Below are 14,147 nucleotides of genomic sequence, written 5' to 3'. Positions count from 1 at the left end.
ACAATCCTGTGAAGTGAGCTGGGCTGAGAAAAAACGATTGGCTCACAGACACCCAGCCATCTTTACAATTATAGCATAACAGAGTTGGAAGGGACTTTGGAGATCTTCTAGTCCAACCCCCTGCCTAGGCAGGAAGCCCTATACCATTTCAGACAAACGGTTATCCAGTATCTTCTTTAAAACTTCCAGTGTTGGGAGTATTGACAACTCCTGGAGGCAAGTTGTTCCACTGATTTTTCTAACAGGCAGGAAATTTCTCCTTAGTTCTAGGTTGCTTCTCTCCTTGATTAATTTCCATCCATCCTTCTTTCCCTGCCCTCAGATGTTTTGGAGAATAGTTTGGCTCCCTGTTCTTTCTTCTTTTCTTTCATGCCTAAAGCAGGATTAGAACTCGCTGTCCCCTAGTTTATAGCCTGATGCCTTAACCTCTATCAGACCAAACATCCCTCAGCGTGATGGGCACATGCAACTCTGTAGCAGATGGCGCCGTCAGAGGCTGAATAGTAGCCTCTGGAGTGCCATGGTACTCATGGTAACAGACCACGCTGACAACGAAACATTTCCCTAGTTTCTGGGGACACCACCGAGTACACATTTGCAAACACGCACTCTTGCACCCCCACAGGACACGCTGGCAGATGACGCGCGCCCACGAGACCCGGCCCCTCCGAGCTCCACGCGCGTGTCAAAAAGCGCCTGCGGAAAGGCTTTCCTCCTCTTTCGCTGACTTTGAAACTGCGGGGAAAGTTGAGTGACTTTGGCGCGCTTTTCCCTCCCCACCTCCCGCAGCTTCTGCTCGCGGAGCCGTCGGGCGCGCGCGGCAGGAGCTCTTACCTTTTGCTTCAGGCCAGACAAAAAGTCTGCCTGAGCGCACTGGGGACACGAGGCGCTCGGGGGAGGGGGCGGAGACTCAGATAGGCGGAGTTTAGGCGGGGAGGGCAGGGAATCTCCCCCCCTCCCCTCGGCCCTACATCTGACGCAAGAAGGACGAGGCTTTCGCCCTCTTTGGGGAGAAACCTTGCCCGGGTCAGCGCGCGCGCGCGCCCTGCATCCGTTAAATGGGTGCGCTCTGCCTCACGCTGCCCCAGGCAAAGTCTGGCTGTCCTTTCGGGAATTTCACTGAAGGCAAAGGCAAAGCACTAGCAGGGACCGCCAGAAATTAAGGCGAAGAGTCTCTCTATGGAGAATTTCAATCATCCAGGTCATGGTGGTCCTATAGGTTCTTCTTTCCAAAAGGCAACTGGACTTTCTGGGGTGGGGGTTGTTTGTTTGTCAGCGTTTCACTTCTTATCCAAGAAGCTTCTTCAGTTCAGAACTTCTTGGATGAGCAGCGAGACTTTTTCAAAGAAGAAAAGCAGAAAAGTCCAATTGCCTTTTGGGAGGAAAAACACCTTTGAGATCATGGCTTGGATGATTGGAAATCTCTTGGCTTTAATTTCTGGGAGTTTCCTGCTGGTGCTTTGCCTTCGGCTTCAGTGAAGTCTTGCTACCTGCTGTAGTATTATACCAATGTTTCAATTTGAAACACTGATGCAAGTTGAGGATTTGTGGACTTCCAACTCCCAGAATTTCCCAGCCAGATTGCTGGCTTGGGAATTCTGGCTATTGGAATTTAAACACTACACCAATTTGACACCTTGCCTCCGGATTAAGAAATGCTGTAAGAACAAGTTCCCTTTGAGAATGAGAAATGCTTTCACAAGGCCCAAACTTAGTGATAGTCCTCATTTCCTGCTTGGTTCCTTGGATGGAGAGCTATCACAAGAGAAGAAAAATAGTAAAACCGGGAGCAAGACCAATAAGGACAAAAACATCCAAATTTTGGAATAAAATGTAGACGACAAACATTTAGCTGGTTCTATATCACACTTTGAATCAAGGATTAAATATCTTCTAAGTCTGTGATGGCAAACCTATGGCATGGATGCCACAGGTGGCCAGCAGAGCCCTCCCTGTGGGCACGCCAGCTGTTGCCCCAGCCAGCTCCACCTTACATGATCGTGCGTCTCCCACCAGTCACCTGGTCTTCAGGTCTCTGCCATGCATGTGTGGGGACAGGGCATATGCATTGGGGGGTGCTCGCATTGCATTTTGGGAGCTCACATGGGGCCCCCACATGCCCATTTCGGCTTCCAGGTTGGTGCAGGAGGCCTTCTAGGCCCAAAATGGGGCACGGAAGGGGGCACACACATTGCCTTATGGGTGTGGGCACGTGTGTGCTGTCGCACCCGTGCGCATGTGCTTTTGCCACGCAACGATAAAAAGGTTAGCCATCACTTCTAAGTAATCTGCAGTGGTTGCTAAGAGTTCACAACGTCTTAATTGTGGGATAGTTATTGTTTTTTTTGTTTGGTTTTTTTTGAGAAACAAAAGGTAACCATGTTACCTTCTTCACATTAAGCAGGGAGTTATGGCCAATTCTGGTTTTCTTTTTTAAGGTGTATGAACCTAGGCAGGGGGTTGGACTAGAAGACCTCCAAGGTCCCTTCCAACTCTGCTATTGTATTGAAATGCTGAACCAGGCGATGGATTCAGGGGCAAATTGATTTTCTGAAGGACAGGACAGCAAACAGGACTTTAAGTCATTAAGGCAAACATTACAAAATTATTTCAGGAAGGAATTCTGAAGAACTTAGTTAACGGTATCTTTAGGATCTCACTGCATCACAAGGCAAGCTTGATCTTTGGGGTAATGCCTGTAATGTCACAATGCACAAAAAAAGAGAGATGGGCCTTGCATTGCAACACTGCTTTCATCAGGTGGACCTTGCTTGCCTCATTCTACGTACAAATGGTATGGTGATGCACTTAGATAAATACTGTTGTATCAACAAATGAAGCCACTCTGCATTAGGCAAGAGATTGGATTAGAAGATTTTCTTTTTCCATTTACTTTCCAGTCCTTTGACTCTTTGATTTTACTGGCAAACAGAAAAGAAATCACTGTGTTCAGCTGATAGCTGTCAAACTCTTAAAGGATTTATCATGTGCAAATTGTTCCTACCCACCCCCGTGTAATTGTAAGCCTCAAATCCAAGATGACTGAAAACCTGCTTTATAATGATAATTTTTAAACAATGATTGGATGGCAGGAAGATCTAGTAAATTACACATCACTTAGCACAATATTTATTCCAAGAAAATTGATACAAAATGCTATTGTTGTGTTTCTTTGAAGCAGATATGGCTATTATAAATGTTCAATTTGTGAAAATGCCTCTGTCTGAATTATCTGCTTCTGGGTTTCCGTTTTCCCCCCACTTTTGCTCCAGTTCTAACCCGTGTATTGTAAGAATAAACAAAGACTATTGAGAAAGCTGAAGCTTTGGTTTATCATTGAGTTGAGTGAGGTTTACCTTTCTTAGTAGTTAGATGAAGGGTCAATAGTTTTTTTAGCAAAAGTTTTTTTTACATATAAAATGATTAAGCATTTAAAAGGCTTTATAAAGAAGCGTCACTCATAAAGATAAACCCTGTCTCACTCATTAAGCATGCAAACAATTACGTAGATAGCATTGGTATGGTAGAAATTATTTATTCAGTTTTCCAAAAAGCTTTTGACAGAATCAGATTCGGCAATTGGGATAATAGAGGAGAGATCCCATTATGGATCACAGTTCTCTAAAGCTCGTCAGTAGCAGCCTTTGGCCTTCCATTATAATGAAATCTTCCTAGGGTAGCGCAACATATCTGCAATCATAATCCTTCACATCCCAAAATGATGTTGTCCTTTATTCCTTGCAGTTGGGAGGGTGTACTGGCTCAGTGGTTAAAGACACTGAACTTGTCGGTTGGAAAGCTGACAGCCCAAGTTAGAGACCCGAACACAGTGTGATGGGTGAGTGCCTGTTACTTGACTCAGCTCCTACCCACCTAGCAGTTCCAAAGCATACAAATGCAACAGTGGTGGGTTCTGGATTCCGTTCCGACTGTTACGGTTAGAACGGCCCCAGTGTCACCCACATGCATGTGCGTGGCCCGCGCATGCTTTGTAGCTTCAAATGATGCTCCCACAAGTCTCCACGATGCTCCAGCTGCTCAGCGAAGCATCACGTAGGTGTTGTACGTGCCATGCGCTGTACGTGCCATGTGCATGCACGGAAGCGCCGACAGTTTTAAAACAGGGTAAGAAGCTCGGGCGGGCAGGTGGGCCCTCCGGAGCACCATACCAGAACAGTACCCAATGCTCTGGGCAGGCTCCAGTACCACCTGCAACCCACACTGACATGCAAATAGATTAATAGGAACCACTTTTGGTGGGAAGCTAATAACTTTCCATGCATCTTTGGCATATAGCCATGCTGGCCACATGACCACAGAAATTGTCTTCAGACAACACTGGTTCCCTCGGCCAAGAAATGGAGATGAGCATCTTGCCCTATAGTCAGATACAACTACTGTAGACAGGGAAACCTTTGCCTTTTATTTCTTGCAATTATTGTTAACAAGCCAAGAAAAAATAACATTCTGGTCCATCCAGGAATAATTCAATTGGTTGGCATGAAATTTACTTAGCCAAGTCAATAGCTCAAAGCACTTCTTGCTTTGGACATTTGTAGAACTGGTATATCTAGTTTTAGCCAGCATAAATCCATTATGTTTAAAAATATATCTTAATTTGCTTTTAGGCGCATAAGTTAACTTTCCCTTTCCTGTTGCAGATAAATGAGCTAAAACGTTTTTGCCTACTTAATTATCAGCCTTATTAAGTAGGAAATGAAAGGGCAATATAGTAAAGTATCAACCTGGGAGGACCATTCTCTGCAGGGCTGAGAATACTTTGTTGCTTGTTGCCTGTTGCTTGCTAATGATCGTGTGCCTTTGTTTTCCAAAAGTGAATTAAAATTATGCCAATTTGTATCCAGATAGCCTTTGAATTACAACCCTTTTGCTTAATGACCATTTTCATACTTATGACCAATGCAGCATCCCCACGGCAAATTCAGACACTTGGCAACTGGCATCTATTTATTTAGTTGCAATGTGCTGGATCAGGAGATCACCTTTTGTGATCTTCTGACAAGCAAAGAAAATAGGGAAGCTGGATTCACTTAACAAATGAAGTGATTAACAGCTGTGGCCGTAAAGGTCCTAAATGGGGCAGAATTTCCTTAACAAATGTCTTTTTTAGTAACAGAAATTTTGGTTTCAATTGTGGTCATAATTTGAGGACTATCTGTATTGGGGGCTCTTGATTTGTGATATGGTCCTGAAGGTATACCTGATCTCACTGTGCAGAGTAAACAGGTTGCAATGTCCTGCCTTGTGTGGGAATTGGCTTCTTTGCAGTAGGGAAAATTTGGCCTTGGCTTGGCCAATTCATGGTTTGGCACCTTATCTACTTGCGGAAAAGTGAACTTACTATTTTTCCTTCCAGAGTTTTGATGCTACCTGTGTAGGATTAAAGCATTTCCTTGCTACAGTCTGAAGGATTAGCTGAAGGTAAGCAACATTGTGGAACTTGGAAAAACATCTGTCTAAGTACTAGAGGGTGGTGAAGCCTGCCCATCCAAAGCCACCAAGTAGATAGCAATGGACTGATTTTAATCATATACAATCTTGCCAAGCAAAACTGCCAAAATTTAAATGCTCCTTAAAAGTGTTTCAGCAACATTGAAAGCAATTCCCTTACAGGTTCTTTAGCATCAGAGTTTCCCATGTAGATTGGAGTCTACAATCATTTCCCCATTAAACACAGATATTTATTATATTCAGAAATAATTTTGAATTCAATGCCACCTCACTCCTCGAGGAGATAAGACAAAAAAAATTTGTCTTCTTTTACAAATATTCTCAGGAAAATCAAACAACTTTTCCATTTGGAGTACATTATTTCTGTTGGTGATATGTGCAGACAGGCATTTTATGTATGTTTTAGATTTTAAATCTCCTTAGGCTAGAACGCTCTGTTTCTCTCAGGTATAAGCACATTATTTGGAGTCTCTGAACTGGCCAATAATCAGTTCCTGGGCACAATGCAGATTGCTGCTGTTGGCTTATGAAACCAGGTTGGCACAAAGATATCTTCAAAATAAACTGTTCCAATCAGTTTACTGTAGTGTAATCAGTAGCAATTAAACCACTGCAATGCCTTTAGAAAACCAGTGGAAACTAAGTTTTTCAGAGAGTTTCTGGGGACTGTTAGTTTGGGTGGTATTCGTTATTTAATTTGGTGTGTATATATTTGTTGAGGGATGGTATACTGTGATTGGAGCTTTACATTTTTATTACTTATTTTCTATGTTTATAAGTGTTCTCAGAACATTTGATGGCATATAAATTCCATAAACACATACTAAAGTTTATAATGAGCATTCCACACATGTCTGCAATGAATTTCAAAACTTCTGTGCAAGTTACCAGTTCTTGTAAGGACTATTTGTCCCTAGCCCAGTTCAGATGAAAACAACTAACTATCCATGACTGATTGTGAAAAAATGGTAAGCAATGTTAGCCTTAGTATTCGGTTGGGAGATCAATAAGAAATCCCAGGCCTATATTCTGAGAAGCTGAAAAAATACTCCAGAAAACAACAATGACAATAACTCGGTATTGTTGCTAAGAAAAAAATAAAAAGAGATGTCCTGGTAGTAGGACCAAATGCTTAATTTTAACAAAAGTTCCAGCAAAACTCAAAACTACTTCATGATGCAGTATGGATGTCTAGTTTTTAAAGAAAAGCAAGAGGATTTTTTTTAAAAAAAAAACCTGGAATCTTCAGGTATGTGAGCACTGCAATGGCTCAATGGTTAAGATGCTGGGCCTATCGGTTAGAAAGCCGGAAGCCCAGGTTCGAGACCTGAATGCAACATGACAGGGTGAGCTCCCACCCCAGCTCTTGCCAACCTAGAAGTTCGAAAGCATGCAAATGCAAGTAGATAAATAGGTACCACTATGGTGGGAAGGTAACAGCGCTCTGTGACATTATACTGGCCACATGACTGATGAAATGTCTTCGGACAGTGCTGGCTCAATGGCCTTGAAATGGAGATGAGTAAAATCCTCAGGGATTCCTTTACCTTTACCTATTTCTTCAGCTATGCACATAGTTGTACATTTAAGCTCACAGTCAAATCAGTATCAAAACCCATAGAGACTTCGTTGTATCGAATACTAACTTGGGAGTGCAATTTATATTACCCATCAGTTTATGCAATTTATATTACCCACCAGGATGTCCAGGTTCTTACTGTGGAACAAGAACACTGGATAACATTTTTCTTTTCAAAAGTTTTGCTTCCTGAAAAACTTTTGATTATTATAAGAGATCCTCAAACTGAACACAAATATACATTCATAATGACCGTATGAACAGGCAGTTAGAGAACTATGAAATTAACTTTTGATGAATCTAGTGCATTTAATCATACAATGTTTCCAGCATGCTACATGAGTTCAGCAGCTCTTTGCTTCTGATTGTCATTTGTATTCAGTGTCCAGTACACCTCATTGCAGTTAGCCAGCACTGATGGATTCCAATTGACCTGATATCATTTTCCTGTTGTAGCAATGTCCTGATGAAACCCTTTCACAGTGTTCATCACTGACTGCACATAGATTAAAGAAGTCCAAGTGTAGAAAATGAATCTTCAGTGACATCCTCCACTTATAGTCTTATATGTTGTAAGAAGTTTGTCAACCAACTGAATGTAGTTTGATGCTGTATAATTGCCAATAAAATTCTCAATGACCTCCTTGAATGTTTTCCAGGCCATTTTCTCTGCCCCACTAGCAAATCTTCAAACTCTTTGTCACTGATGACATATCTGATCTATGGACCAACAAAAATGTCTTCCTTAATCTTGGCATCAGTTATTCTGCCTCACATAACAAAACTTCACCTTCCTTGATAAACACTTTCACAAAATTTTCCATCAGTCGAGGTTGTTCTGGAATCAACTTCTTTTGGAATTTATCACTTCTTTTTAATGCAAAGGGACTTTCTTGCACAGCTGTCCTATTTGCATATGTAATAACAATACTTGGCATATCCTAGCTGTATTCCAAGCAGCAAAGCCATTACTTGTGACTCACTACAGATATTCTAATTGTGCTTCAACAGCAGTCCCATGTTTTCATATGTTTGTTTTATGTGTGTAGCATAGCCAACAGGTACTAAAGGATATACATTGCAAAAACAGATTTCTATAAAATGGTATATGGTAAGTTACATTACAGGTTATTTTTGTGATTAGCAGCCAAAGATTTATAGGATACACCCAAAAATTTTCAGGAACCAAATGTTTGTTTTCCAAGCACAGTAAAGGTATGACACAAATCATCCGTAATTCCAAAATAACAATATCTATAGAGATCACATTGGTTGCACTTTCAGAAGGAACTGTTTATTTCATACTGATAAATTATTCTGGAAAAATACGGAGTTTGATATTGCTTTCAACCCCTTTGGGACAAGTGTGTGTTGATTCAGCTGCTGCTTTGGAATACTGTGTCCAAGCTAATGTTTCTAGCTTAGTATCACTTTACTAAATCTTATATTTGGCATATGATTATAAAAATCTCAATATCTTGATTACTTTCCTCTAGAGTGGGAAAAAAATCCTGCCTGGCAATCTGAAAAAAACAATAGTCAATAGAATTGTTAAAAACTGCAAGGCTATCTAGCCTCACATTATCATACCCACATCTTTGTATGCATTTATGTTGCAAGAATATTACATGTGAAATATAGGTAATATTCTCCAAGTGTTAAACTGACCTAAAAACTGAAAATGTTGCAAATTAATCTTACAATAGAGTTCAATTTGGAGTAACCAGAAAGATAAATAGTTTTCTTTTTTGATTTATCTGATTTCAAGAAATCTGTACATCCTTCTTGAAAACTTTTCAATAGTACGAACATCAATATAAGCACATATTCATTTATTCACATGTGGTTACTTCACAGAATATAATATTCTCATTGACAGGGGTGTCAAACTTAAGGCCTGTGAGCTGGATCTGGCCTGCGGGATGGTTAAATCTAGCCCATGGGGCTGGGCTGGAAATATGAAAGGACCAGCCCACGATGCCTCTGCCAGCCCAAAATGGTCAAGCAGAGGCTCCACACAATCCATTTTCTGCAGCAGTCTACCGGCCAAAAACGAGCTGCACAGAGGCCCTGCGAGGAGCGCACTCACATTTGAGAAGGTAGCCAAGGTAAGTAGATTTCACCCCTGGTGCCACACCAAAATGTTGTCGAATGGTGTCATTTGTGATGTGGTCAAGAAGGGAGATGCCCAATATCAAATGGAGCATTCACATTTCCAGGGCATGGAGATAGTTTTCGGTCCCTGTTGTTGTCACCCAGCATTGAGTGCCACAGAGTGCAACAGGGTGGATGGTTGTCTTGTAAATCTTAGATCTAAGATGGGTTGGCATTCTTATGTCACATAACACACCACTGAGTTCTTGCCAATGTATCCAGGCTGCATTCATCCTTGTTCGCAACACACCATTGAGTCACCATTGCCTTGGAGATGGGATCCTAGATACCTATAGAATAGAATTCAATTCTATTCAATTCTACTCTACTCTACTCTACTCTACTCTACTCTACTCTACTCTACTCTACTCTACTCTACTCTACTCTACTCTACTCTACTCTACTCTACTCTACTCCATTCCATTCCATTCCATTCTATCCCATCCCACCCTATTCTATTCTATTCTCAAATCATTTCTGTCAATATTTTTAGAGCAATGATGAATCTAGCAAAGGAAGAAATGAACATCCTTGCTTTGCAGCTTTACTGATTTGAAAATCTACAGAAAAGATGCCATTTGACCAGGATTTTCTGGACACATGCATTTGACCCAGCCTTGAAACTATTCTCTGGCATTGATTTTATTCAGTAGAGTCAACAGAAATTGCCTTTGCAAATTGATAAAGGCTTTTTCCACATCTAAAAAGATTAATGAAACTCTTCCTTTCTTTATTTATGTGTTCTGTTATATTGATTATGAATCTGCTATTGTCCTTTATATTTCTCTTTCAAATATAGCCTTTTGATCAATATGTATTATATCTGAAACACATTTCTACAATTGATTGAAAAAGTTTTGTAATCTATATTCAGCAGCAAAGCTTCTCTATATGACCTTGGCTTCTTTGGATAATTTCCTTCTTCGTAATCAGAGTTGTGTATGCCTCTTCCCTTGTTGGTGGCATTGTCTTTGTTTCTTTAAGGTCATCCATCATATTTGTTAATAGTTCTAGCAGATCCTCCTCAAGTTCTTTATAATATTGAATTGTTGACCCATTTGAACCTTGTACTTTTCCTAATTTGATTTGTCTTAGTGGAATCTTTGTTTCTTGGACAGTTAAGTACATATTTGCATGTGTTGTTCACTGAATTATCTGATAGCTGACCTTTCAATCAGTGGTGGCTTTCAATTTATTTTACTATCAGTTGCCTTGTGCATGTGCATGCGCAGAAGCATCCGGGCAGGTGGGCAGATCCTCCAGCCGCCGCCACTACCGGTTTGCCTGATCCGGGGAGAACCGGCAGAAACCCATCTTTGCTTTCAAAATACTTTTTCATTGTGGCTTCGTCAATGATAATTTTAGAATATAATTCTTTAAAAAAAACTACAAGTACTTTCTGAACTCGAATGTAACAATCTGGATCTTTATTGTTGATTTTATCTGTGTTTGTTCCTTTTTCCTAAATTGCTTAATTAAAGCATTTCCTGGTTAATTTGCATGTTCAAAATTCTTCTGTTTGGCAGACTTTTATTTTGGCTTAATTTTTTTTAATTGTGTATTCTCTCTTTTTTTTGCCTCTAATTTAACTGCAGTCAGTAAAATGAATGTATTACCAAAGATAAATTATTTGTTCTAGGTAGGGGTGAGTTGCTGCCTGTTTTACTAGCAGTTCACAACCAGTGTGCATGCCAGACATGTGCTATGCGTACATGCGCTGTTCAATGGAAATTGTTCTGCACACATGCACAGAATAATTTACAGTGAACTGCACACGGGCAGTCACTAAAATCTGACAAGAAAGCGACATCAGCATAGTTGAAGGAACTGGTTAGAGGATCATGTCAGGCCTGGGTCGCTGCCGGTTCTGCGCCCAGCCTGAATTCCACTATTGGTTTAGCCGAACTGGGCTGAACCGGCAGCAACCCACCTCTGATTCTAGGTAATACTAGTTAACAGTCTCCAAAAGAGCTTTATAAGAATGGCAAGAAATTATCAGCAGCTTTATGTGAAATGGTAAAAGGACAAAAATTAAATTAAAAAAATTACCTGATTCAAAAGACAGAGATGGTCTTACTCATTCAAATTTTAAACTTTAGTATAAAACATTTTTTTTTGTAATGGGTAATAGAGTGGATGATATTCCAAAATAGTATAACGTCAGTATTGAAAGGACCTGGCCCAGCTAATGGACGTCACAGAAATTTATGTTACAGAGATACAAGAGGAGGGGAAAAAATTAAAAGAATATATTATCAGACAAAAGTTGATAAGAGCATGGAATCTATAAAGAAAATAGCTCAGTTTCACAATCAGCCTTGTTAGAGATAATTTCAGTAATAAAAATATAATTATATATGCAGACATGGCCTACTCAAATATAATGAATTGATTAGAAACAAAGCAAAAATAATTCAGTGAAGGCTGGAACAAGTCATGGAAGGATGTGTTTGATACGTTTACTTATTGCTGGAAGGGCAAAATCTAATCTTAAGAATAAGGCAGGGATATTAAGAAAAATGACAGAATTTAAAACACATACCCAAAATGAATACTATCTCTTAGGACACTTACTATATTTTTCAGACTATAAGACACACCTAGCTTTTGGAGAGGAAAGCAAAGAAAAAAATATCTGCCTCTGCCTCCCAGCATCCATCCAGTATTCATCTGGCCTGTTTGCCATGGCCCGCTCACCACCGCTAGGGCCTGTTCGCCACCACCCATTCACCACCGCCTGTTCATCACTGCTACCACAGCCCATTCACCGCAGCCTATTCATCATTGAGGCCTGTTTGCTGCAACTGCAGTGGCCTGTTTGCCACCACCGCCATGGTCCATTCTAGAACAGCTGATTGGTGCCGCACCAACCTCCCCCCCCCCAACACAATATTCACTGTATAAGAGGCACAGACATTTCCACCCACTTTTTTTGGACGGGGGAGTGCGTCTTATACTCCAAAAATACAGTATTTAAATTCTTATTTAGATATGACCGAAAGAGAGAACTAATTAAAAACTGTATGATAAAATGGATGCAAATTTTTTGAAGAAACAGTCAGAATACAACAGGAGAAAAACTATGGACCAGATCTATAAAATTTACTCCAAACTACAGTCTAAAAGAAAATGGGTACAAAATGTTTTACAGAGGGCACACAACAATAACCTACAGTATATTAAGTCATGTAGTAATAAATGTTAGAAATGCCATGAAACAGAGAGGTTTTTTTTTTTTTTTACCTCATGTGCTGGACATGCAAAAATCTTCAAAAGTACTGAAAAAATATACATAGTACAACGCAGAAAATTTTGGAAGTTAAATTTGAAACCGAATCACAATTTTTTAAAACTGGGCATAATACTAGAATATAACAAAGTAAATATCATAATTTACTGTCAGGTGCAAAGGATCATGTCCATACATTCAGTTGCCATTTAAAAAGGCTTTATGACTCACACAGATACACAAGAATCTAATCCTCTAAAATTCAGTACTAAATTGGCATCAGATAAGGGTCAGTGGAATTCAAGACTTAGATGGTTGTGGTAAAGTAATGAATCTAAGCTGATGATGTGCCTAACTCCATCCCCCAGCTCTGCCTGTTCTTCCCCTACATTTACTGAGATATATGCTCAGAGCAGTGTGAGCAAATTTTGATCAATGCTAGAAGAAAAATTCAATTGTGATGGTATTGAGAACTTAAACTTGGAAAGCATGAATGGCAAAATTAAGAGGATATTTCCCAAGTGAAATTTAAGCACACTCAAGCAAGAATGGTCCCCCATATATACAATATTTTTGTTTCTTTTTTTCTTCTTTTAATATGCATAAGCAATAACAAATAACAGTACAGTGGAGACTGTATTAGCCTTCAGACAGAAACCTTTACTACATAACAAACGATTTAAAGTATATTTCTGCATTTCACATTAGATGTAAAATTTAAACAACTTCGTGTTTAACAAAATTAATGTTTTAGAAATTATAACTAATACTGATATTACTTTTATCATTAAATATTTGAATTGCTTAAACTTTAAAGTACTAATAATCTCCAGTCAACACTTTATAAATAGCACAGAATTCAAAGAATCTAATGTATTTCTTGCGTACAATTTTAAAACTAAGAAAGGCAAGATTCCCCACCCCCCCCAGTCTGCTTAATTGGATTGAACTGAGAAATAGCTGTTTTTAAATTTTATTTTGCAAAATGAGATTCACTCTTTTACTTTGGAAAAACAGAGAAAGAAGAAAATGGTTACATCTCACTCACCTCCTCCGTAAGTTGTGGAGCACATAATGGAAGATACCCATGCAATTTGACTATAGGATATATTAAAAACAGCCTGGAGTTCTTTGTAGTAGATTGTCAAAGCTTTAGGGAAAGAGTAAGCAAATCCAACTGAAAGGAAGGCTCCAAAGATGACCACCCATCCATATCCACCATCAGGAGGGGTATAACTCAAGTCTTTGTTAACTGGAGAAGACATAGCCAGGTTATAGTTGACAGCTGAAGGCAACTAGGAAGAGAAGTGAACAAAATGAATGGTTTTCTCCTAACTTCATCTCACTTTATTTTTATTTTATTAATTTATTTTATTTATTTCATCAAGCATGTATTAGACAACATATAAGTATAAACATGATTTGAATACATGAAATGGATATGAATAAAAAGAAATATTAGGACAGGGATGGTAGGCAGGTTGGTGCGCTTATGCACGCCCCCCCTTACAGACCTCTTAGGAACGGGATGAAGTCAACAGTAGACAGTCTAAGGTTAAAGTTTTGGGGGTTTGGGGAAGAAACCACAGAGTCAGGTAGTGCATTCCAGGCATTGACCACACTGTTTCTGAAGTTGTATTTTCTGCAATCGTGTTTGGAGTGGTTTACTTTTAAGTTTCTATCTATTGTGCGCTTGTGTATTATTGTGGTTGA

General features: G+C 39.7%; 1 protein-coding gene across 1 annotated transcript in view; it reads right to left on the bottom strand.

The window, feature by feature from the left end:
• The window catches only part of LOC106538872 (monocarboxylate transporter 2-like), a 33,329-nt gene extending 32,436 nt beyond the window's left edge, over window positions 1-893 (bottom strand). Inside the window, exon 1 of the mRNA XM_014053502.2 lies at window positions 835-893. The gene's annotated coding sequence lies outside the window, so the exon portion shown is untranslated. The remainder of the gene's footprint in view (window positions 1-834) is intronic.
• Between the last annotated feature and the right edge of the window lie 13,254 nt (window positions 894-14,147).

This window comes from Thamnophis sirtalis, unplaced genomic scaffold, assembly GCF_051295495.1.
Source record: "Thamnophis sirtalis isolate CommonGarterSnake01/CBP01778 unplaced genomic scaffold, rThaSir2_p1.2 scaffold_3, whole genome shotgun sequence".
Taxonomy (NCBI): domain Eukaryota; kingdom Metazoa; phylum Chordata; class Lepidosauria; order Squamata; family Natricidae; genus Thamnophis; species Thamnophis sirtalis.
This window is presented reverse-complemented; position numbering and strand designations above follow the sequence as displayed.